Source organism: Tursiops truncatus, chromosome 19 (genome assembly GCF_011762595.2).
Source record: "Tursiops truncatus isolate mTurTru1 chromosome 19, mTurTru1.mat.Y, whole genome shotgun sequence".
NCBI lineage: Eukaryota > Metazoa > Chordata > Mammalia > Artiodactyla > Delphinidae > Tursiops > Tursiops truncatus.
The window spans coordinates 38631693-38658316 of NC_047052.1; the positions used below are offsets into that span (position 1 = coordinate 38631693).

General features: G+C 47.0%; 1 protein-coding gene across 1 annotated transcript in view; it reads left to right on the forward strand.

Annotated features, from left to right (window-relative positions):
• Positions 1-26624, forward strand: part of ZNF536 (zinc finger protein 536) — a 282164-nt gene that overhangs the window by 29280 nt on the left and 226260 nt on the right. Inside the window, exon 2 of the mRNA XM_073795738.1 lies at positions 24279-24348. The gene's annotated coding sequence lies outside the window, so the exon portion shown is untranslated. The remainder of the gene's footprint in view (positions 1-24278; positions 24349-26624) is intronic.

Genomic DNA, 26624 nt, shown 5'->3' on the forward strand with positions numbered 1-26624 from the left:
AGGGACGAGGCGTGCGGTACTCCTCACGTTGCGGAAAATACCTTTGGGGCGAAAAGGGAAAGTATATGAGATGTGTTATTTAAAGAGTTACTTACCATTTCTCATCAGTTGGGGCCTCGGTCATCTCAACAGATTGGCGCCATTCAATAGACGCATGATTTACAAATGTATATTTTTATGTTATTAGTTCTTTAGTACATAAGTCATGTAGAGTAATTTAAAAAATTTTATGTTTTTATTATTACATTGGAATAAGTACACCATTAAAAATATTTTAGGTTTCTGGCGATTTGTTTAAAGACAAGCAAATTACCTGAAACCTATGACATTTCTGAGGGGAAATCTGAGAGAACCTTATAGCAACTCAAGCTCTCCTTTTTAATTTGATTTAGTTTTTTGCAGGGAGGTGGTGGTGATGGTGGTGATTTTGCGTGGAACAGGAATAGGCATCTGATGTCTTTGCTTTTTCTGCGTCATTTATATTCTGATGCTTTCACATATGGGTGATTACACCTTAAAGAGAAAAGACCTCACACTCTCCTGATGATCAAAAGTTTCAAATTACTGAAGTGATACACTGGGGAGCAGGGATGCAGTTCTTCCCTTACAGAAAACATGCAGCAGCAGGGCTCCTGAGAGTACCCAGGGCAGTGACTGTCCAAGTGTGGTCCTGGACCTGGGAACTTGTTAGGAATGCAGGTTCTCAGGCTTGCCCAAGACCCATGGCATCAGAAACTCTGTGGATAGGGCCCAGCAGTGTGTATTTTAATAATGTCTCCAGGAGATTTGGATGTAGCTAAAGTCTGGGAACAACTGTCTTAGGGCATGTAATATGGGAATGGCTTTTCCAAGACTAGAAGTGTATCTGCCCAAACCCACATGTACACTCTGGAAGCTTCCTCATCTCCTGAGACCACCACAAGCCTTTAGATCCAATAAGCCATGCCATTGGCTGCGTAGTTTGCATAAAATGCGAAAGGACAGATGAATGATAATGAGTTACTCTTCTCCTCTGCCTCTTCTCGAGTTTACTTGTTGGGGTTTCTTTCTGAAGTTTACCACTTGATCATTAGGATATTGAACATATAGAGGAACTCCAATGTCTTAATTACATTTATTTTAAACATGAATTCTGGAGAGTTCCATCCATCCATACTGCAACAGGTCAAGTGCAAATGTCTGCTTTTGGACTTTCTCGTCCTGTCTTGTGTGGAGCGATGGGTGTTTCCCTGTCCAGGTTGGGGACCATCAGTGTGGTTGTCCACATACAGGAAATACCTGCATTTCATGGAGTCACTCAGTTGTCTGTTTAGACTTTGCTGGGTGGGGTAAGAGGATTCTGCTTCCCACTGCAGAGCTTCTACTGGCATTTTTTTTTTTTTAAAGAAGATGTTGGGGGTAAGAGTTTATTAATTAATTTATTTTATTTTTGCTGTGTTGGGTCTTCATTTCTGTGCGAGGGCTTTCTCTAGTTGTGGCAAGCGGGGGCCGCTCTTCATCGCGGTGCGCGGGCCTCTCACTATCGAGGCCTCTCTTGCTGCGGAGCACAGGCTCCAGACGCGCAGGTTCAGTAGTTGTGGCTCACGGGCCTAGTTGCTCTGCAGCATGTGGGATCCTCCCAGACCAGGGCTCGAACCCGTGTCCCCTGCATTGGCAGGCAGATTCTTAACCACTGCGCCACCAGGGAAGCCTGCAATTTTTTTTTTTTTTTTTTTGACAGAAATATCACAGTTCTGTGATCATCCTTAGGGGCCAGGAGGACAGGTAGTGGTCAAGGCCAGCTCCATTGTCATGTGGGCATTGGCTATTCTCAAGCAGAGCTTTCTTGGCAGTGAGATAAACTCCTGGTGGTGAGTTTAGGATAGAATCAGAAAGGAGTTCGTTAGCCACTCACAGTGTTGCTACTGAGGGTCCCTCTCTAGGTTGGAAAGTGACAGGGTAAGGGTTCTCAGTTAGGAAATTATGTCCCAGGCACCAGCCATGGCCGCTCTACTTAAGGCAGAGTTTGTAGAGAATGAAGCCTCAAGCCCCCAGAGGGGGAGAGGGGAAACGGGTGGCCATGCCATAGTGCCCCGAACCACCCCTGCTCCCGGGATGGACGGGACACCCTCGGACCCCGTCCCGTCCCATTTACTCCAGTCTATGCTGTGCTTCCTGAGGCCTCTACCGATGTGGCTTGCACTACATGAGACAATTTTAGATGATACGTCGATTTAAACTTTTAACAGTTTTAACTTTTAACTTTTAACAGTTGGGTATTTTAAGACCTGTTAGAAAAATATAAGTAGTACATCCTAGCTGTGATTTCACAGACATTATTGCTTAAAGGTGAGGCTAAGTTAAAAAAAAGTGCTTTAAAGTTAATTTAAAGAGTATTAAGTAAAAGTTGCTTTAAAGTTAATTTAAAGAGTATTAAGTAAATAACAGTCCAGGTAGCACAAGAGACGGTGGGGATTGTGAAGGGGGTTTGTGGGTAACTGAGGTATGGAGACGGCTGCTGGGCGCAAAGGTAGCAGGTGCTCAGGGGACCCCCTTGGCCAGCCCCCAGGCAGGGCTCAGGCACAGCCTGGGTGCACGCTTTGTGGGTACGAGTCCCACCTACCCCTCGTGTTTCATGCTGCTCTTGGGTGCACTTCTGCGTCTTGTTGGCAATGCAATTACTGGCACTGTGGGAGGTCTGTGCGGGTTCAAAGCTAGCGATGAGAAAGCTGGTTCACCCCTTTTCGAGATGTGTGTTTAGTTTAGGTTGTGACGATGGTGTTTCATAAAAGAAAAACTCCACCAACCCATTAAAGACAAGTAAGAACACTGAGCCCAGTGCCCCTCCCTCAGCAGACAGACCCCGGAGGGGCAGGCTGAGCTTGGCGTTTCCCTCCCTTCCACCATGCATGCGTCCTTGAAGTCCAGTGGGAAAGAGGCAGTCACCGAACTATCCCACTGTGCCAAGTAACTCTGGGGGGACATGCAGTCAAAGGGTAGGCTTGTGCTGACTCAGAGGCCATAGGAGCACCCTTCCTAGTGCTTTGCTCTGGGCTGTGTTTTGCTTTTAGTGTTTCAAGGCTGTGTGTTGGGGGGACTATGAGAACGAGTGGCAAGACACGCCGTGCTCCTTTGCCGGCGCCCCTGCAGTGCCCCGGGAGGGAGGGCTGCACAGTGGTCGCAGGCTTGGAGCAGCATTGTGACCAGGGGCTGGACATCTCCTTGTGGCATTTTCAGGGCTCTTGGTTGCTGGGTGCTCAGAGGGAGCTGGGGTGGGCGGTGAAGAGTGGAGGTACAACGGGGTTACTTCCCTGCAGTGGTGGAGGTGTGGTGGGCACCTGGGCTCCCTCTGGGGATGGGGCTGCCCACTCTGCTGTGCTCACACGCCGCCTCCTTCTCTGCACCCAGATAGTTGGCTGGGGTTGGTTGATTCAGTATTTGAGACTTTCTGGGGAGGACTCCGAGGTGGAGGAGATGTGGTTTCTGCCCTTGAGGAGTTTACCACCCAGATGAAGAGGCAAGAGCAGCCCTGTGGGAACGACCTGTCAAAAAGCAACTGTGCCGGGGCACCCTGTCAGGTGTGGGTGCACAGAGAGAGGCAAGTGTGGAGAAGACAGAGAATCCCACAGTGTGGACAGGCGTGAGGGTGGACGTCCCCAGCGGCCCACAGACAGGCAGGGCAGGGCGCAGGACCCGCATCCTGAGGAACAGATGGGGAGGAGGGTTGGGAGTGTGTACATCTCCCTTTTGGAAACCCAGTGCGTGGCACACAGCAAAGGCTCCGTAAATATTCGTTACAGTGAGCTGAATGGAACCAGAGCCTGGCCGGGTGTGTGAGTGCTAGACACGGTCTCCAGTAGAGTCATTTCAGAGAGCATTTCCTGGGTCCCTGCCCTGTCTCCGAGCCTGGACTCCGGGACCGAGCCACAGCCCGTGCCTGCCCCCGGTTCACCCACGCTCTGGGGCCATCACCCGTGGAGTCGGCAGCAGGGCCCTCGGGAGCTCCTGGAAACTCCTGCCCTTTTTATTAACTCAGTGTCGGAGGAGTTGCCCATGCTGAGGAAGGAGGGGAATTAAAAATCATGGGGTGTGTGCGTATCTGTGAAAGTGAAGATATAAAGGTAAATGCTACCATGAACGAGGGTATTATTCTCAACCCAGTGATTCCAGTATTCTGTACGTTTAGGTCTTTCTGAATCACTGCACCACTCAGTCCCATGTCAGAAATTTATTTGTGCTAATCAAATTTTCAGCTACTCATTCTGTTGCAAGAAATCTCCTATAGCCAAATTTGTGTGTGTTTTCATGTATTTATGGATTAAAATCAGACCCTGCCTTTCCATTGTTGTCTGTCTGTAACCAAATTAAAAGCTTTTCCCTGAATCTTTACTGAGGCAACTTTCTAGAAAGAAACTCCCAGATTGAGCTAGGCTGAAATTTAAACACACACACACACACACACACTTCAGACTCACTGAAAAACTGCAAGAGAAAGTAAGAATACCCAACAATCCAGACACACAGGAAAGAAACTTTCAGTTTTTACTTCCAAGTTTGGCAGCCTGGTGAACTTGAAACAGGTTAGCTATGAATAAGCATAATCAGATCTTTCTTTCTGTCCATATTTAATTCAAATGAGACAGCTCTGTGGTGACTTCTAATACAGAAAGGCCACCCACCATGGTGGCGCTCCCAGCCAATGAAGCCGGCTGGCGAAATCTTTCTTAAATGGCGCTAATCAGACCAGGGAGGCCTGCCCTCTATCCCCATCAGTATTCTATAATTCAGATGTGCTGATAACCTGAAATTGAATGTGTCAGGATGCAGACATGTGAAGGGAAGAGGGAACTCCAGGCTGGAGGAGCCGGGTGGCTGGGAGACAATGCCTGGGGGAGGGGGTTTCATACCCTCCCCTCAACCTCCCCAGGCCCCACCCCCATAGTTGTGTTTGTGTGTGTGTGTGTGTGTGTGTGTGTGTGTGCGCGCGCGGCGCGTGCGTGTGTGCGTGTTATTGTTCAGGGCCAGGGACAAAATGGAAGGTTTCAAGTTCTGAAATATTTATAGGGAAGCTTCGGATTTTGTATATGTTAAATGAATTAACAGACATTTTGGCTGTTGAGGGGTGAATGGTAATTTGTGATTAATTTTTTTTGGAGCCAGGGCTATTTTAAAACGTTTCTCCCACTCTCTTGTACATGAGACAGACAGACACACACACCCACCCCAGTCTGGTGAGCACGTCTCACAGGAAAGTTTAACAAAAGAGTCGCTATTGTCACTGTCCCAGCCGGCAGCAGTACAGCTGAGGGTCAGTTGCTATTTCTATTTTAAACCTTGATTTTTGCAAAGTTTGTCTTTTGACTGTTCTCATTCTAATCAGGCTTAGTTAGGGGATCCGCTCCAAGTCCACACCAGGCTGTGAGGACAGAGAAAGATAAACCGGGGGGATTAAACAAAAAGTTCTGCTCTGTCAATAGGCGTGTGTGTGTGTGTGTGTGTGTGTGTGTGTGTGTGTGTGTGTATGTGGGTGGGGGGGGCAGAGACAGAGACAGAGTTGTTGGCCAGCAGTCATTAAACGGCCATTCCCTTAATTTCAAAGGAAGTGCATTTTGTCACAGAGCTGTGCATTCTTCCTGCTGCTGTGCTGGCTTCGCGTGCGATTTGTTGGCCGTGCCTTCAAGGTGCTACCTCTTCAGCCTCCCCCTTGTGCCCATGACCGTGTGTCCCTCAGAGACGGGGTACTGGCTGCTCCAGCCCTGCCATTCATCCAGCCCCTCGGTCCAGCCCAAACCCTCCCCAAATGCTGGGGTGCCAGCCACCGCCAGCTTCGCTGCTGCTAGGATCCCATTCCTCTCTGACTTTGCTTGTTGATGTCTTGATCAGCTCAGATGCCATCTTGTCTCTGCAACTCCCCCCGGGTCCTCTTCCAGCCCACGTACTGGAGGTTAGGATGAAGTGTTCCCTTGGCAGTTCTCTCTTTGTGATAGCACCTAGCGTTCTCTCCTGGTTTGGAGACATCTGCATGAAACTTGTCTCTCCTACCATGTGGCAAGTCCCTGGGGGGCTGATTCGGTGTTGGGGCACCTCTGTATACCCCCGGGCTTCCCAGCATGGAGCTGGGCGGGTGCCAGGGACTACAGGCAGGAGGAGGCTGAATTGCTTGGAAGTGTGTTTCTCGAGGATTTTGAGGTCCCTAGTTAGGGCTTGCCATGTCCAGAAGAAGGGGCAAGGAGAGAAGAGGCAGACTCAGAATGGGCAGAAAAAGTAGAGAAATACAAGTTGCCTTTTCCACCTTGGACAGACCTGGGGTCAGCTCATCATGCCCACCTCAGTCCAGGCTAGCTGTAGGTTGCAGGTCTGCTCTGCTGTTCACGTGGGTCTGCTTTCTTGGAAGCTCAGAGATGTTCTTCCTAAGAGGCTGCTCTCTCAGCGGGTAAGGAGAAGGTCCCGGTTTGCAGTTTCTCTCTTCATCCTCATCACTGTCAGACTGACTGACACCATGTGGACTGCCATCCAGGAGGACTAAGAATGCTTCCCCGCAGTTTGGACCCAGTGGTGGCTTCCCCAAGGGAACACTTGGCATGTGTTTAATTATTCATTGGTGTTGTCGTCTGTATCTCCCTGCTCCTTGATTGTTTTGTCTTTCCCTAAAAATATTTATTTGAAATTCTGTGATCAAAGACTGAAAAAACAAAATAAAGCCGGATATTAAAATGAAAAAAAAATGTTTAGGAGGTTGGAATGTCAAGATCACTTTTATTAGAAAAGTTTACAAGGTGAAGCCACGAATTATTTACGTAAACTTCATATATCAAGCATCATACTCCCCACTGTGCTTCTGGTGAGCGATACTGGCTGGCATAACCTGGATTTAAAATACTTTCTACTTAAGACAGGACAAATTTATTTTAATTAAAATTAACGGATTTTTCTTGATCATATTTTAACACACACATACACATTCACACACATCTGTGTTCTGAATTGATAAAGAAAGAACTCTGGTTAAATAATCCACTTTTGTCTGACAACGGAATCCGTTATAGAGGTGCAAATATGCAGAAAGCTATTTGGAAATGCATCCTAGTAGTTGTCAGGTTTTATTATGCAGGAAGGTGTCATGTTTGTTACGAAGCTGAGTGCAGATGGCAGAGTGGAAGAAATGGATCACTAATTTTAACAATGATTAATGAACAGAGATAGAAAATGAATTACATTGGACTATCAGAGGCAAGAAATATTTTTGTGAAAATTTTGACTCATCTGCTGTGCTGTTCTCTGCAAATTATTTTCAGAAATTCTATATGTTGTCAACAGTTGACTGCATTTTCCATTACTGTCTATTTCTGTTCTTAAGTACTTTTGTGTTATTAGAGATACATAATTTCAAAATACCAATACATTCCTGATTACTTAGAGAAAATATATGTAACAGTGTGACTGTTCCATAGACGCTAGCCATAAAAGTCCTGTTTTATAATGATCTTTCATTCTTCCTCATTTTGTCACTACATTAGGAATGTTTGATAAAAAGAAGAGGGGGTGCGGGTTCTTCTAGAACACGCAGAATAAAGAAAAAATAGAAGTGAAGGTAGCAATAAAAATGTGGTCTGGTGGCTTACTGTGGTCTTAAGCTGCTGCCAGCCGTGTCCTTCTTTGTGTCCTCTGCCTGGCATTGTGGGAGGCTGGGACCTGCCCGCTCTCAGGAATTAGCCTCGGTGGGCCGTGGCCCACCCTGTCCTGTCTTCTGCAGGGAAAGCCCCAGACATCCTGTGACACTGTCTTCCTTCAGACACAGGAAGTTATCACCAGTTCTTGAAGTTGTTTCAGTAATTTTTTCTTCTGATAGACCCATACTCTAGTCCTATCTCTCTGTTCCAGTGACCTTGGTATTGATAGTGAGTTTTCATGGCCTCATTTCCTTCATCAGCCTTATCAGCAGTTGTGTGTGTGTGTGTGTGTGTGTGTGTGTGTGTGAGAGAGAGAGAGAGAGAGAGAGAGAGAGAGAGAGAGAGAGAGGTCTGCAAATGAATACAGTTTAGATTTCTGCTCTTGGCTATAGGCACACATGTGTGATATCTCATATGGAAAAATGGAGAGTGATTTTTTTTCCCCTCCCTCCCTCCCTCCATCCCTCTTTTTCTTCTTCTTCTTTATTTTTTGGTAAAGATATTAACCATCTTAAATATGTTGGCTTCAAGGCATTTTATTTTCTTGAGATCCTCAGTGATTGAGACATGATCTACTAGTGTTTGGATCCTGTATTGTAATTGGTAGGCACTTAATTTCATTCATCACGAGCCAGTGGCGACATGAGTAAATGTCAGAGTCAGCACTTCAGGATACTTGCAATTTCAGGGCGACCCAGTCATAGCTTGGCCTTGTCTCTGCAGCCCATGGTGGCACCCACCTCTCACTCACCGCCCTTTAATCCTTGGCTTGGAGGTTTATTTGTATTAAAACCTTACAGTATAGCCCCTGAGGGCTTCCGACAACTCCCCAGTCTTTTCCCAAGAGTGATTCTCCCAAAATAAGAGGACTGCGTGCTTCTGGGCCCTCTCAGTGAGTGCTGGCCAGCCAGGGTGTGGCTTTCACACGCGCCTGAGCTGCCTCCTGAGAGCTGCCTCGTGTCTGAACAAATGGACGATCTATAACTACTTCCTTCTCCTGAAAATGAGCTTTCCAAGTTTCCAACTTGACTGTTTTATTTATGCTCTTGACCTGTAAAAACAAGCAGGCTGTTTAAAAAGCAAAAAGTACTTCCAATGATTAGAGTACTTAGAGTTGAAATAAATTGCAGAATGAAAAGGACATTCCTCGTCGCTCCTGTAGAAAATGTCATGGAGGTTTTGCTACTTAAGGATAGTCTGTGGTTCTACATGTCAGGGTTTCCCCTGTCTCACTGGCCTTGGGGTCCCCAAGGAAGGATTCATGTGTCTTCCTCTTTTCTTGCTTTTAGGTGGTGGAATAATCCTAGTGAACATTTAACGCATGTTTGCAAATGGTTCTAAGTCAAGTAGTTTGCATATAATTATGGTCCTGATGGGAAAACACTTTGGAAAAACAACTAGTGATACAATGCAAGTCCTGCTCAGGTTACATAGCATATGCTAAACACTGAGGAAACACACACAGTCGTTAGTGAACAAGGTAGGGAATGCTCCAGGGAGCCAATTTAGAATGTGACTTAAGGCGAGCGTGGCTTTTCGTGTCTCTCTCTTTTGGCAAGTGTGTTGAGTAGCGGTGGTCTCTAGAATTCTCTGTAAGCCCACTGCCTGCCTGGGGTGGCCACCTTGCACAGGTCTGAATGAGGTGGGTGTCCGGAGAAGGGTGTGTTGGGTGTTCTGACCCAGTGCGAGGCTTGGTGGTGCTCGGCTAGATGGTGCACCACGGATAACTGAGCAGTGTGAGCCGTGGAGCATGGGTAGGGCACAAGCGGGGAGGGAGGGAGAATCCTACAATTCATGGATGGAGAGATCAGGAAGAATAAAAAAGAAATTGTGGATGCTCCACTTAAGAGACAAGTGACTCCTAAATATAGAGCTGTCTCTATGATTCATGGTTTGGGTTGCCTTTGAGGTGGTAAGTCAGGGGGAGGGGCACTCGGTAGGAATAATTTGAGGGTACTTGAGATTTAGACCTTTGGATCTGAGCACTAGGTAGTGAGTGGGCGCTCAGGTTATGTTTTCCTTCAAATTGAACATCTTCTCGTTATTTAACCTGTGTATGTTAATGTCTGTGTGAATCTGGTTTCTGGCTTAAGTCAGTCCCCAGCCTCTCCTCATACATGGAGAGGGGCCACAGCTTGGGGTCTGTTGGCGTGGCCCGCACATGGCCATTGGTGGAGAAGGCTGGCTCCACTAGCTCTAGAGCGGAAGTCGAAGGCAGTCTTGGTCCGGTTGGTTCTGGCTTTCCTACAGACAGCTGTTTGTCTTTCCACAGTTGTTGTCAGTCTTTTGTTTCAGTTGTAATTACCTTCATATTGATCTGAATTCACTCATCAAATCAGACCTGAAGAGTAAAATCATTTGAAAAATTATTATTAAAATATCTATTTTAATGGGAGAATTCATCCAAGCCAACAGATGGGGACAAGTACCTACCCACACGCTCGTTTGGCCACAATTGTTGGTATTTCCAGGGACTGCATATTTGAATGGTCGACACCCCGGCGTGCAAACACAAGACCCACATGCCTACATTGTGCGTTGATGCCAGTCTCTGGGCACGTGCTCTCAGTGTGCCTTTTAAGCTGCCAACCCCAGGAATATATATTTAAGTTAGACTGAGTTGAGTAATTATAATAAAATGGCCTATAGCGTGAGCTGGAGTATATTCAAGATGTCTGTCATCCTTCTATCACCTCGGGTAAATAACTGATTGACCTTTTTGGGGCTCTGATACTTTACTAATCAGAACCTGAAATCTGTATAACAACACTTCATTTACTTGATAGACAAAAGAACAATTGCACTTGAAGTAATGTGATTTCTAAATAGACACTGCCTGTCAAAAATAAATGCATTAGAAGTAAAATGTAGCTCAAGGAGACAATTAGCAAACAGAGGTGACACCGTAAACAGGTGCACCCATTATTCCCAAAGCTTGTGGCAATATATTCGCGTCTTTTAGAGTGATGGAAGATCATGTGACGGTTTGGTGAATTATCTATCGGTATCATCTGACTGATGAAGCCGCTGCTGTTGCAGATCATTTAAAAATGCATCTCACAAATTACATGGTAGCTGGGAAAAATGCAGGGTTTTTTTTTGTTTGTTTTTTTTTTTAAAGAACAATGCTTTTCTAAAGCTATGTGCTAGATACGTAATTTTTTATTTGAAAAGATGGAGACCATTTCATTATGCTGGGTATACAGTCGGTTAAGGTTGTGCAAATTCATTACAATGTTTGTTAATGTATAAAACATTTTCCATTCTGGTTTTAGTGACACTGGATTTTTTTTTTTTATAATGTGCTGTTTCTGAAACATCTGCCATCCCTTGTTACCTGTGGGCAGAGGAGAGAGAATATACTCTTTCTAAGAATGTTTATAAAATCTTTACCAAAATGGAAAGGCTTGGAAGATGAGAAGGAAAGGACATTTTTTTCTTTTCTGTGAATTGTTAGGTTTGAATTTTCTGGAATAGGAACTTTACCATGAGACAGGCAACGGGGCCTTTCACTGGCTGCTTGGTGGGATAGGCTAAGAAGGACTAGATTTTCTCAGGCCTCTCTGTCCCGCTTCAGTGGGCTGTGCCCTCAGAGTCACACTCCTGGAGACTTTCCTCGTTATTTTTTTTATTTTTTATTTTTATTTTTATTTTTTTTGCGGTACGCGGGCCTCTCACTGCTGTGGCCTCTCCTGTTGCGGAGCACAGCCTCCAGACGCGCAGGCTCAGTGGCCATGGCTCACGTGCCCAGCCGCTCCACGGCATGTGGGATCTTCCCGGACCGGGGCACGAACCCGCGTCCCCTGCATCGGCAGGCGGACTCTCAACCACTGTGCCACCAGGGAAGCTCTCCTCGTTATTTTTCATTTGTCACCTTTGCTTTTTTTGTTTGTTTTTTTTGCTATAGCATGCAGAATACTTGAGGGACCCATGGCTTTGGCAGTTACTGTTTCTTCTCGTTACTAATTCTTCTTGTTACTATAAAATCACAGGAAAACAGTGTGAAATACTTTATGTGGCCTCCAAATCGGTGTGGCCTCCAAATCGGTCCGCCCTTGAATTTCTTTTTTTTTTTTTGCGGGCCTCTCACTGTTGTGGCCTCTCCCGTTGCGGAGCACAGGCTCTGGACGCGCAGGCTCAGCGGCCATGGCTCACGGGCGCAGCTGCTCCGCGGTATGTGGGATCTTCCTGGACCGGGGCACGAACCCGTGTCCCCTGCATCGGCAGGTGGACTCTCAACCACTGCGCCACTAGGGAAGCCCCGCCCTTGAATTTTCATGGCCTTCTCCAGAATAACCAGTAGCGGGAGCTAAACTTAATATGGATTGAGAGGTGACAGTTCAGTAGAACAGCAGCATTTTGATGGCACCCTATGCCCAGATGACACCATGGTTCTGTTGAATTTTCGAGACGCTCTCCACATTCCTGCTCGTTTCCGGGTGGGAGGTGGCATATGCCCACTCTGCACCTCTGTCTGACTCCTCATATCCTTTTCAGTACTTTCTGAGGCATTCATTCAAGTTTCTGTCTTGGAGATGAAGAAGCAAGGATGGGGCTTTGGGGGCTGCCCCGCCTGAGGAGTGGAAATAGTTTGGGCAGCTCCTTTCCCTTGCTGTCCAGAAGATGGGCTCTGAGAGGGGGTGCAGGCCTGGCTGACCTACTCTGCTCTGGAGACACAAGTCAGTTCGTCTTGTGAGTTGAGCCAACGAGAAAACCACGAGACGTGGTACACACAGAAGTACAAACAGGCCAGCCAGTGGGGTTTGTGCCAAGTGCCCAGCGCTCTTCTCCAGGGACTGCCCGAGCAGCCTCTGTGGGAAGCTTTTGGACATCAACTCATCAGAGAAGTGGTGGCCAGAAGGCTTCTGAAGGATCCGAAATCTCTAAGCACTGGAGAGGTTTCCTGATTTGCAGACATGGAAATCCTCCAGCCAGGAAAGAGCAGTTCCCTATGCTTCCTCAAAGCTGTTCTTTCTCTTTTCCCTTTGTTTTTCCTTTTAAATTAATAGACTTTCTTAGTTTTAGGTATACAGGAAAATTGAGCGCAAAGTATAGTCCTTCCCCACATTTTCTCCGATTGTGTTAGTGTGGTACGTTTGTTACAGTTGATGAGCCAACACTGATGTATTATTATCAACTAAAGCCCATAGTTTACATTAAGGGATCACTTTTCATGCTGTACATTCTATGGGTTTAGACAAATGTATACACTATTAGAGTTTCATATAGAATAATTCCACTGACCTAAAATCCCCTGTGCTTCACCTGGTCACCTCTGCCTCCCCCAAACCCTGACAACCACTGATCATTTTACTGTCTCCTTTGTTTTGCCTTTTCTAGAAAGCTGTAGACTTGGAATCATACAGTAAGAATCATACTTTTAAAACTAGCTTCTTTCTCTTAGCAATATGTCTTTATGGTTCTGCTATGTCTTGTGGCTTGATAGCTCATTTCTTTCTATGGCTGAGTACTAGTCCATTGTCTGGATGTGCCACAGATTGTCCATTCTCTTATTGAGAGACATCTTGGTTGATTATGCATTTTGGCAATTATGAATAAAGCTGTTATAAACATCTGTGTGTTGGTTTTTGTGTGGATGTGTTTTCAACTCTTCTGGGTAAATACCAAGGAACATTACTGGTGGATTGTATGGGAAGAGTCTGTTTAGCTTTGTAAGAAACCACCAAACTGTCAAAGTGGCTGCACCATTTTGCCTTCTCACTGGCAATGAATGAGGGTTCCTGTTCTATAGCTTTGCCTTTGGTGGTGTCATAGTTTTGGATTTTAGTCATTCTAATAAGTGATGGTATCTCATTATTGTTTTAATTTGCTTTTCCTTAATGACATATGATGTCCAGCATCTTACGTGCTTCTTTGCATCTGTAGATCTCCTTTGGTGAGGCATCCAGATATTTTTGCCCATTTTAAGTGGGCCGTTTGCTTTTTATTGTTGAGTTGTAAGAGTTTTTTTTTATATTTTGGACACCAGTCTTTTATCAGATATGTTTTTAGCTGAAATTTTCTCCCAGTCTATGGCTTGTATTCTTCTCTTAATGTTTTCCCTTTGTAACACCTGTGGGAACTCAGCCACGTCAGCCAGTAGCCTATATTCTCATAGGGCCAAACAGAGTCTTCTTACATTTGGGACCTGAGGTTTTAGGACACGTGAAATCAAAGATGCACAGGGAGTATGTCTTCATCTATGGTCATGAACTCACACACACACACACACACACACACACAGAGACATGCACGGAAAAGAATAGAAAGAAATACACCAAAATATCGACAACAATCCTACCAGCTGATAGAACTATGTTATTTTTTCTTTGTAGTATCTCGATGTTCCAAATTTTCTAGAAGTGAGCACATATTACTTGAATAACCAGTTTTATAAAACTAAAAGTAAATGAACTGAAAAAGGCAACACCTGTAAAGGAGATCCCACAATGGTCCAGGTAGAACTTGTGTAACTTTGATTTTGATTTCAGAGAATATCTATGGAACCAACATTTCAAGTGATATTGATGATGATACATTTTCTCTAAAACCCTGCTTCAGAAAACAAGTGAATTTTTCTGATGGCGAAATTCGGCTGTCAGAAGGCCTGATTTTTTGCTCAGGCTGAAATCGGCACTGTACAGTATACACATAATGCAAGCCACACGTGCAAACCTGTATACAGCTTTATATTTTCTATAAGGGAAAAGAATATAAAAAAAGAATGTGTATACACACACACACACACACACACACACACACACACACATATATATATATATATATAACTGAATCACTTTGCTGTACAGCAGAAATTAACACAACATTGTAAATCAACTAAACTTCAATTAAAAAATAAATAAAATAGAAACAAAACAAGACAAAAAATGTTTTCTAATAGCCACATTAAAAATGGTAGAAAGAAACAGGGGAAATTGATTTTAAGACTAAATTTTGTTTAATTCAGTGTATCCAAAATATTATCATTTCAACATGTAAAAAGTATAAAGATATAAATGAAACATTTTACATTTTTCCAAAAGTGATGTGTATTTTAGGCTTAGAGTGCACCTCACTTTGGGCTGGTGCAGTTCACGTGCTCGGGAGGAACTTGTGGTCAGAGGCTGCCAAGCTGGACAGAGCAGCTGTTTGCGATGGCTGAATATTCAGGCATCATTTACCAGGCAGAGTACAGAGTACCTGAACAGCAACATCACTCGCAGAAAGTATAGAGGAAAGAGAAAACAGGCACTTTGTGTTTTCCAGTTCTTTCACATTTTTTCTTCAACATAAGCTACTTCATAGATACCTTGTGATCTGATGATGATATGAAACGTCTTCTGTAAAGGGATAAATATTTTTAATACATATGGTGACACAATATACCAGAAAGCGTTTACAATTCGGGGGACTTTTTTTTTTTTTTTTTTTTTTTGCGATACGCGGGCCTCTCACTGTTGTGGCCTCTCCCGTTGCGGAGCACAGGCTCCTGACACGCAGGCTCAGCTGCCATGGCTCACGGGCCTAACCTCTCCGAGACATGTGGGATCCTCCCGGACCGGGGTGCGAACCTGTGTTCCCTGCATTGGCAGGCGGACTCTCAACCACTGCGCCACCAGGGAAGCCCCCAAAATTTGGGCGACTATTTTTCTTCTTTTGCATACCTCCTACTCTGGGGGACACAGTTGTCTCAAATTTGCCATCCTGTAGAATCTTTTTTTTTTTTTGAATTTTTGAATTTTATTTTATTTTTTATACAGCAGGTTCTTATTAGTTATCTATTTTATACATATTCGTGTATATATGTCAGTCCCAATCATCTTATAGAATCTTGAGCTGATGTGGGATCTGCCTTCTCATGGATGGGATGAGACTGGGGCCAAGTTGGGCAAAGACATAGGGGAGAGGGTTAGGTACTGGCTCTCAGAGAAAACAGCCTCCAGGAAGAGCTGGGTGCCATCCTGCACCGGTTCAGGCTCTGGGACTCCACCAGCGTGGCAGCTTGGCACCATGTCCTGTGACGTAGGTCTTGAGCCTTGTGGGAAGTGCATGCATCTGGTCTGTGCCTCCTAGCCTGAGCACACTAGCCTAGAGGACAGGTTCTCCTTCTCTGCCTTGCCCTGGGTCGGAATCTTCCACCTTGGGGTGAGGCGTAGGAATCCATGTGCAGAATGGTGCCAAGGCGTGGGTGTGCTCCTGAGGGCATGTGGGGCCATGGGTGTCTCTGACTAGTGGACACCAGGCAAGCTTGGCTGCTTTGGAGACGGGGCTCTTCAAGGCCACGGGGGAGAGATGTTGTCTGGTACTGGGAGACAGTGGGGCACAGTGGCTCCCATGGTCATGAGCTCTTAACCTTGGGCAAATTACTTCGTGCCTAGTGCCTCAGTTTCCCATCGGTAAATGAACATGATAATGGTACCCACCTCACTGGGTTGTCATGAGGGTCAATATTGTCATGAGGGACTCTGGCTGGCACATGGTAAGTGCTCAATACATGTCAGTTGTCAGTCTTACGAGTTCAGAAATGGTTAGGTCAGTGAACAAGTCCCTTCAGAAGTGGTGTGTGTGTGTGTGTGTGTGTGTGTGTGTGTGTGTGTGTGTGTGAACGTATTCCGGCTGTTTCCTGGACTGTATTTCTTTAAGGGTTCATGCACTCCTGTCTCCTTCCTGCACCATCAGCCTGGACTGAATCGCCAGCAAGGATCTCTTCCTTCTCCCTTCACTTTCCCTCTTTCCTTTTCTCCTTCTCAGGGCTGTTTTGACTATGAATTAATTGTAGGTTGGGGGACTTGCAAGCAAAAATCAAAGCCAATAAACTTCAAAAGGATGGGGAGGACCAGGGCCACCGGGGGAGTGCAGAGGCTGACAGGGGCTCTTGGGACTGCGGGGTAATGTGGTGGGGGCTTTCCATGTCCCTTCAAAGGGGACACCAAGTGTTTCAGATTGTCACTTAAAAGCTCAGATGCAAAACTTTGGAAATCTGGGTGAGAGGCAATGGTTTCCAAAACAGCTATTTTTATCTTTTGCCAGCAAGCATGAGCCCAGTGGAACGTAAAGTTAAACTTGGAATTTCTTGGCAAGGGTTAATAATCAATGTAGATCTCCTAACAAAGGAGATGCTGCCTTATTATACTGGGAAAGTTTTTTTTCTTAACTGTCAGTGAAGCAGTACTAATTATTACTCCAGTGTAAATGAGGTCATTTCCTATTAAGAGAACAAAATGCTTAGCCTCGCCTTGCCAATTCATACCAACTATTTTTCACACATACTCAGCTTTTTAGTTTTTTTCTAAATTTTGATAAAATCCATTCATTTGTATTAGAAAAGTGTAAACCATCGCAATAATAGTTGCCCATGATTACCCAGATGAGCTTTTGTAATGTGTGGGTTGTTTGAATACCATGTGTTAGCTATGGAACAATTAGGCAGCTGAATGGATCTTTAAAACAATCAGATACTTTTATCTCACTGAAAAAATACATTCCTTGGATGTGTACTGTTAAACCGTAAATTCCGGGGAACATTAAACTCACGTCACGAGGAGAACTTTCGGATATATGTTGATCAAGGACAAAAAGACATCCAAATATCTTGTCTTCATGTTTTCATTTTTTTATGCAAGCAAAAAGATTTAAGGAATATTGTAGCAAACAAAGGGTAATTGTTTTAGCCCAGATGTTGCTTTTGCACAACAAGCAGGTTACAATGTTCCCACAGAGCTGATGAGCCCAATCAGGGAAATGATTAAAAATTGATTTTGTCCCTGTAATTACAGTATGTAAACTACTTAGCTTGGATTGCAAAGGAAGTGATTTTCTAATTACGTATATACTCTGGTGTCTAATGATTGGTTTTTTGAAGTAATGAAGAGAGAGCACTAACGACTCCTTGGTGTTCTGTTGTTTAAGAAAGACCATCTTTAGAGTAAGCAGCAACAGACAAAGAGTTTAAATTGAATTTTCAACACTGTTAATGTGCACATGGATTTGTTTATTAAAGAGACAGGGAAGTAATTTGATTGGCTCTGAGCATCTTGGCTTTTTTTCATGCTAAAGCATGTAAAAATACATGCACCGGGTCGCAAGCTGATGGGAAGAGCCTCTCCACTCCTCTTTTATCATCCCAGCGCCCGGGCTGATATCGCGGGCTCTCAGGTTCCTGTGAGCGTCTGATGTCTGTGTATCCTGAAAGCATTTAGATCGAACAGGTATCAAATAGCTTCTCCATCAAAGTTACCTTTGTTTTAAAATGAAAGAAGAGGCTTCCTTTGGAAGCATGTCTGGGCAGCCCAACGCACTCCGTGTTATAATATTTCAGTTGTGTCCTGTGATGCTGGGCTCTGCATCAGGGTGGCAACTGCCACCCCCCACCCCAAATGTACGTGCACAAACACACAGACACATGCACACACACTCACACAGGTGCCAGCCCTGTATGTGGAGGCCCGACTGAGGTGGGTCAGTTGTGGGACCCCATGGGGTGGGCTGATGGGGTTTAGGAAAGAACTGGCTGAGTTCCGAGCGTTCCTTCACTGCTGTGAGACACTCTGTGGCTGTTGAATAACAGCTCCTCAAGCACCTGTTCTGGCAGAAGTTAGAAGAGGGCAGTGGCTCCAAGGTGACCCCGAGAGCAAGCGTGTGGTGAGGCCAACAGATCAGGACACACTGCCATTGAAAAGATCTTTTGTTACTCATAGTTCTTAAGGGGAGGGGGCATGCCATGCCATGCAGTGCTGCCCAGGGGAGCATCAGGGTTGGTCAGGAAGAAGAAGGAGCGAGGGGAAATGCGGTTTCTGAGAGAAAGGCACGGCAAGGCAGGGTAAGCAGACTTAGGATTGGCTAGTCAGATAATTTTAGTAGGCTCCGGGGCTCAGGGGCTGTCTCCGGTTGTCTGGTACCTGACCCTGAGGCAACTAGGGCAGGGGGACAGTGGTCCAGAGTGTGAGAGCCTGATACAGAAGGTTGTTGGGGCATGGGATCTGGATTGGTTGGTTTGCAAATGAAAGATGTGCTCCCAGGGGAGTCATTTGCTATCTCTGGGAATTGGCTAGTTCTGGGAGCGGCTGTCCCTGCAGGGTCATCAAGACCCCAGATGTCAAAGCATCAGAAACATATGGTTACTGCACCTGAGCCCTGGGTAAGGGCTGATTTGGGAGTGGTGATCTGGGCCACCAGAGTGGCGGGCCAGGATGAGCACAGGGTGACTCTGGGCCCCCGTTATACCTGACGTCCTACTTGGCAAGTCTCACTGGCTGCACACAAAAGGCATCGTGAATCTGCTTGCTTCTCCCCATCACTGCGGCTCTCAGCCCAGGTCAGGTCAGCCTCCTCTCTCACCTGGACAACTGCAGCAGCCTCCCCAGTGCTCTGCGTGCCTCCACTCTGGTCCCCTCTTGCCTGTTCTCCCCACAGCAGCCAGAGTGATTCTTGCACAATGTAAATCAGATCGTGTTATTCCCTTGCTCAAAACCCACCAATGGCTCAGAATAAAATCCATATTTCTTACCGTGCCTGCTGAGGTATTTGGATCCTAAATAGCCCACCCTGTCCCATGTTCCCGCGCACTGTCCATGCCCTGTCTCCGTGGGCAACACACCAGCTCCGTCCTACACCATAGCCTTTGCATTCACTGTTTGCTCTGCTTATAAAATTCTTCCCCAGCTGTTCACAGAGCTCACTCCCTTACTTCTTTCTGGTCCCTTGTCAATGTCACTTTTTTAGCAAGGTCTCCTCTGATTACCTTATCTAAGGTAGTCTCTGTCACTGTTCGTCATCTCCCCAGCTTTAGTTTTTCTTCTTAGAACTTATTATTCACTAACATTATATTTTAATTTTATTTGGCACTGCTCACTAAGACATAAGTTTTGCACCAGCAGAAATATTGCATACCACCGGGTCCCTGGGAGCTAGAAGTTAGGAGACACGGGGGGCACTTGACAGGTGAGGGGTGAATGAGGGACTCAGTCCCTGAGGCTTTTCCCAGGTAGCTTTCCTCACCAGGAAGCCTCTCCTGTTGGGAACTTATGGGGGTGGTGAGGGCTGTCACTGGGGCTGTGTTCATCCCTCAGAGTCTCGGAGAAGGAAAGCGCGAATCACTCAGTGCTTTGGAATGGAACTTGCAGGTCCATTCAGAGGAGCCACCGTTTTTTTGGGCAGGGTCCTTGTCCCTAGCGGGTCTGGAGAGAATATTAAGTACTGAGCTGGGAGGGGCACCCAGACGCTCGGAAAGGGTGATGTAACCCCAGGTAGTGTCCCTAGGAGAAGAGGCTCGAGCACCCCTCTGTGTGCCCCTCCAGATGGAGGAGAGCCCGCTGCCCAGGAGAGCAGGTTCAGAGGTCTTGGCCCTGGACGACTGGGGTGTAATGTTCAGACAGCTCCAGACGTGTCTCCTGTTAGCTGCACCCTTCTCCAGACAGAGGGCTGAAGGAGTTCTGCTGTCTCTGTCTCTGAATCCTTCTTTCCTAACTCTTGTCTGGAAGGAAAGCAGTTGATCTCCACTCCCATCTGCCCCGGACTGCCCAGACTCCTCAGCAGACAGCTCTGCTTCTGCTGCTGAGCCTCCAAGTGACCCCTGAGGAGGGTGATCCTGTCTCTCTAGGAATATACTCCGTCTCCTGCAGGGGAGCCTCTGGAGCAGAACGGGGACCAGGGGAGGGGTGATGTGAACCAGCCCTTCCTTCTTCCCTTCCATCCTCCTTTTGCTTCCCTCCATCTCTACTACTTCCCTCCCTCCCTCCCTTCTTTTCCTTCCTCTATCCATCTCCATCCCTCATCTATCCTATTGTCCTTCCACCTTCCCCTACTCCCTCCATCCTTCCTTTCCCTCTTTACTTCCTTCCCTCCCTCGCTCTCTCCCTTCCACCCCTCCACACAACATTTACTGAGCTCCAAGCCCTCTGCCAGAAGTTAGGGACTAGAAGGTGAATGGGACATAGCCCTTTCCCCATGTGCTGTGGGGTGACCCAGGGACTTCCCTCAGCTTGCTGCCTGGTGCTTTGTACCGGGCCCTCAGCAAATGGTAACTCTTGTTGTCACTTGTATGACTTTCCAGTTTTCATGGTGTAGGGTGGGCGACAGGTGTGTAATGACCACGGGAAGGCAACATGTTTGCCTAGAGGAAGGATCTTTTGTGGTCAACTCGGGGCTCATTACAGAGGCACTGTTGATGGGGAGTGTGTGGCATCTTTGTTCATCTCCTGACTCGCCAACGGCCTCTTCCCTCAGCGCCTTTGTGCCTGAGTATGGGAGGCTGGGCTCCTGGCATGCCAAGGTTTCCCTGGCTCTGCTCAGAGCTGCCTTGTCTCCCCTGGGAGAATTCATGAGGGAGGGGCATGCCTTGTCCCCTAGTGGGGGCCCAGCGGATTCACAGGGATGCCGCAGTGCGGGCCCACTGTGTGCCAGGACGGGCAAGAGCTGCCTGGACCACCTCCCACTTTTTTCCGTCTCTGTCCCCCATGTCTTCCTGTCCTCTCCACCCCACTCCAAAGTCCCTCTCTCAGAGCTTTCCATCCCCTCTCCTCCCCTCCCCTTCCTCAGAGGGGCCTTGGAAGTGCCTCAGGCTATAAGCAATCCCTCCTTCCCCAGACCCCCTCAGTGCTCCCTGCTTTCTCTCTCCTGCCTCTCCAAGTTGCAGCCACCCTGCACTCCTTGCTACAGCCCCATGTCAGGATCTCTGAACCTTTGCCTTCCCCTTACCTCCAGCCCTGTCTCCCTTGAGGCCCTGCCTGCAACTGCTGAAGGGCTCAGCTCACATGCCCTCCCTCCCTCCTTGGTGTCCCGCCATTGGCCCCCTCTTGGCAGGCTCCCTGTCCCACCAGACTCTTCACACAGTGGGCCATTTCTGGATCCCATGGCAGATCTGCTTGCCTTTGGCCTACCCCAGGGCTTGGCACACAGAAGGTCTGAGCCACTGACGGAACAGGTCTCCTAAACTCATTCGCTCCCTGGGGCTGGTGGCTGAGAATGACTGCATGTGGGCCTTCCCTGCGTTTTAAAGGGGAGGCAGGGGTTATCAATGTAGTGGATGGGATTTCAAGCATTTTTTTGGTGAGGTGGCTGCTACCCAAACCCCCTTGACTCATGCCATGCTTTTCGCTGCCTTTGTGATCTGCCCCCTCCCGCCCCTCCTCTGATCTGGTGGTACCTGCACCAAACTGGACTTCTGGGCAGTGTCTCCTGGGTGGCGCCCCTGCCCTGGCTCCTCACTGTGGGGTCCCTGTGGAAGGCAGGGATGGGGGGGGTGCTCAAGTCAGGAACCTTTTTCTGGTTATGTTACTGCATTATCTCTCAGCGCGAGTTACTTACCTGCACCAGAAGAGCTGTTACTGCGCTGCCATCTTCCTTCCTCCCCATCCGAATCAAGAACATCAGTGTCTGATGTGGTCACCTTTGCCCGACTTGCAGTGACTGTAATGACATCAGACACCAGGAGCCCCTCCTATTTAGACTGGCTCACAAAGGCACAAATGGCACTAACTAGATTTCCCTTCCTGACGTTCCCATTCCAGCAGGAAGCTTGTTAGGCAAAACTTCCCGGGCGGGTAGCCACCTTTGGGCAACCCCCTAAGCACTCGGGGGACCCCTTACAAGAGCACAGCTCCAACACAGCCTCAGGGCTGTGCTGGGGCCTCGAGTGATTGAGGACCCCAGGCAGATTGCAGGAGCCGGAGGTCTGATCAGTGGTGTGAAGCCAGAGGACAAGCAGGGGTGGGACTTGCCCAGTGAAGTCTCCCCGTGTTCTCCCTGTCACTGGAATTTACAAGGCTTCTAAGTGAACAGCCCCTGGAGAATAGTCCTCAAATTTTGCAAGCCATGAGCTTGGATATAAAATCTAAGTCTGTCCTCCACCTCCTGCTAAGCGTGAGGAGCCTCGTGAGCAAATTAAATCTTCGTGAAGCCACGTCGGGTGCCGGACGCCTGTTCCTCTCAGCTCTGGTAGAACCTAGGAAAGCATAGCATTGAGCGCGTGTTTTACATTGCCTAGATTTTCATGTTGAGTGACACAGAAAAAACAAAATGCAGAAGATAATCTGATTGAGGAGAGAGAGAGACTTGTAATCTCTGTCCTCGTTACAGATGGTTGAGATGTAGACTTTTGCTTTCTGTCTCAAGATAGGCAGGTAGGGCTTCCCTGGTGGCGCAGTGGTTGAGAGTCCGCCTGCCGATGCGGGGGACACGGGTTCGTGCCCCGGTCCGGATGGATCCCACGTGCCACAGAGCGGCTGGGCCCGTGAGCCATGGCCGCTGAGCCTGTGCGTCCGGAGCCTGTGCTCCGCAGCGGGAGAGGTCCCAATAGTGAGAGGCCCACGTACCGCAAAAAAAAAAAAAAAAAAGATAGGCAGGTAGAAATTTGTTTACAAATAGCGGTGCCCCTGTTACACTTTGAGAAAACACTTCTAGCACACACTCAGCAAACACCTTTTTGGTTGCCAGAAATCAATCTTGGAGTTGGATGGAGTGTTGAAATCAGTGGTTTGATGTTCAAATACCTTGGTCTGGGGCTGCCACCACGTGCTCTCCGAATGCATCTTCTGATGCATTTGCAGACACATCCTTAAATCTCTACCAGAATTCTACTTCTACAATATCAGAATGTACAATTTTTCAAGAGGGAATGTTTGCTTGCCCTATTAAGTCCTTTCTGTAACATGGTAAAACAAATTAGATTCTGTGCTGCACTGGCTCCGAGCTGGAGATCTCAGCCTGAGACTTGGCCTTGATCACCCCAACTGACGCTCTAGAACCACTGTGGTGGGCATCTCGGCTTTCCCTCTGGGCCCCTATGTCATCCTGCTGCTTTTCTGGTCTTGGTTCAGAGAGAGGACTTTGACGACACACAACACTCCTGACCCCTTGGGTCAGTTGCAGATTCCTGGTCTGGACCCATTGAAAGCTGCTCTGGCCACTGAACCAGGCATAGCCAATTGAAATTTGGGTGAAATTGTGTGTGGTCTACTGTAGGGGGCTCCTTAAATTAGGGAGCGAAAAAGAACCCCTGAGTACCTTCTCAGTTCCTCACTTTTAGAATTCCAGAGAGAGAAGGAGGGAAAGAGAGATAGAGAGAGAGGAGGGGGGCCTTACGTGCTCTTATTTCTTCTTCCATCCCACCTAGAGAAGAGATGGTTAGATGCCCCACCCCATTCTCTTTATGCAGGTGGCAATTTCCAATTAAAAGAAGCTGAGCAGCTGCACAGCACAGGGAGATCAGCTCGGTGCTTTGTGACCACCTAGAGCTGTGGGACAGGGAGGGTAGGAGGGAGACGCAAGAGTGAGGGGTTATGGGGATATATGTATACATATAGCTGATTCACTTTGTTATACAGCAGCAACTAACACAACAATGTAAAGCAATTATACTCCAATAAAGATGTTAAAAAAATAAAAGGTTGAATTAGACTATGTAAAAAAAAAAAAAACAAGAAGCTGAGCAAATTTGGTTTATTGCAGCAAAGGTCACATAGTTTCCAGTTTTAAAATTGCTCAATGAATTGGGGCAGTGGGGGCTATTGAATGTTTTTGACTCTCTCAACTAGCCCAGCAAATTGTTACCTTGGCTGAATGCTGTCTACCTGTCTGATTGGAGTCGATGTGTCCGACACTGAGAATTTCTAACAGGTCTTATCTTTGCAGTTCCTGACCACCACGGCTTTAAGAATATCCACCAGCTACAAGGGAGCTCCGTTGCTTTCAGACTTGCCTGGTAAGGAACATTGTTTTGTAGTTTGTTGAAGTGGTGTCTGCCTGTGTCTTGTCGGGGAGCCAGACTGCCCTCTTTGGGTTGTGGGTCCCTGTGCTGGGTAAGAGTTCTCCCAGCTACTCCCTTGCCTCTTTGGACAGAGGCTGGGCTTTGGAGAAGCTTCCAGATTCAGAGGTCTCTGGGATCCAGCATGGGCCCCAGGTCTTCTGGGTGTGATGACTATGTGATGTCAACATGTGCTCAGAAGTTCTCAGACTGGGGTCACAGATGGGGCAAAGCCCTGCAAGGTTGGCTTATCGCTGTCTTGTGTGACATCCTGGAGGGTCACTGTCTGCTGGCTGGCAGCGGGAATGAGAGCTGGTGAGCTGGTGGGACGGCTGCCCAAAGCCAGGCGGCCCCTCCAAGCACCGCCCAGGGCCTGTCTCCCCACCACTCAGCATGTGGTTCTGTGGCTTGGCCCAGTCTTGGAGGAAACCTGTCTCCGAGTGGCTCTGTGCCTGTCACCTCAATCAGACTCAAGATCATGAACTCAGTCATGGAGTGTTTTCCCCACACTGAAGCTAAAAACTTAAAATAAGAAGGGGCAGCGCTCGTATTTGATGTCTGCAACCTCCTCCTCGGAGGCTGCCCCTGATATCTCTGTAAACTCACCCCCAGATCTAATTAGCCAAACCCACCATCTCCTGACCATGGGCCTCAGAGGTCACTACATAAACCAGGAAAATTGATAGTGGAATTACGCACTTAGAAATTAATTTTGCCTTGTACTGAATATATATTTTTATTGCGACTTTATCTTGTTGAAAAAGTGCTTACTTCTGATTTTGTGGATATTACTGACCGTGGATTACTTTTATTTTGGTTTTTACACAACAGTTATGTTAGAAATTTGCTGTTTTATTCTTACCTTCTTAGTAAAAATCCTTTTATCACACAATGGGTAATTTATATCCATTACCAGGCCTTTCAATCCTTTTCAGTGGGGCTGTCAGCGCCGTTGGCACAGTAATGATTAATGTGATCTAATAATAGTGTGCCATTATATTACCTTAGTAAAACATGTACCAACATCCTATTCGGATCTACCAAATTCATAGCTTCCTATAATATTTTTGTTGAAAGACAGGATTACTATTTTTCAAAGCTGATTTTTTCCCCTTTAACATATTTAATGAAATTCACAATTCTTTGCCTTAGTAATCCGGGCATTTGATTGGGCTCGGTGGGTGAATTTGACAGCTGTAGGCACTGTTGTGATTTGTCAGGGAGAGGCTGGACAGTCCCAGAGATCGGCCAGAGAGATTATTGTGTTTTGTTGGGCCTGGGTTGTTTTGCCTTGAAGAAAAAAAAGGCTGGATTTCCAGTCCCTTCTGACGTGTAATAAGGAAAGTGTGTTTTAGATTGAAAGGCAAAAGAGCAAGTAATTTGGCTCAAAGACTCCTCTCTTTCCTGCCCTGTTTTTTCCTCTCTTGTCACCTGCCTCGGTCTGCTGGTGAACATGACGGGCCGCACAGCCAGTGGGAGCAGCTTCAGACCCGGTTCCCGGAAATGCTCCTTCTCGACGCATCCTTTTTTCTTGTAGCTTTGGCTCAGCTTCTCAGGAGCTGAGATGGGGTTTCTCAGCCGGGCACTGCTGACATTCTGGGCTGGGTAATTCTTTGCTGTGGGGCCACCCTGTGCAAGGTAGGATGTTTACAGCATCCCTGGCCTCTGCCCATTGGGTATCAGTTATGAATCCCTTTCCCCCGTTGTGACAACCAAAAATGTCTCCTGAAATTACCAAATGTCTTCTGGGAGGCACAGTTGTCCCTGCTTGAGAACCACTGGTCTAGTGTGATAGGAATATAAGCAGATTTTTTTGCAGTGTGGGGGGAATTCCAGTTGGAGTTCCAGAGTTTCCCGGTGCTTCCTGGGACATCTTTGGCTGTGGGAGAAAAGATATGTGGATGATGGGTACACACTGCATCCTTTTCCTGGCTGAAATGCAGCCCTCTTACTTCTTTCTCCCCCCGACTCTGTCACAGAACCTGGCCTGAATGAGGGCCTGAATCTTAGCTTCTTCCACTTAAATCCCATTATAATCATGCTTGTGATTGATAACATTCCACCTTTTCAAAGATCTTTAAAATCTGTGTCAACCAAGGATGACATTATTGTAGTGCCGGTGAGATGTATTCAAACAATTACACACTCAGATCGAAGTGGGAAGGTTTGTCCTTCTATGCTCGTGCCTCTGTGATGTGACTTTCACTAGCACCTCAGCCCCCATGGCCCCAGAA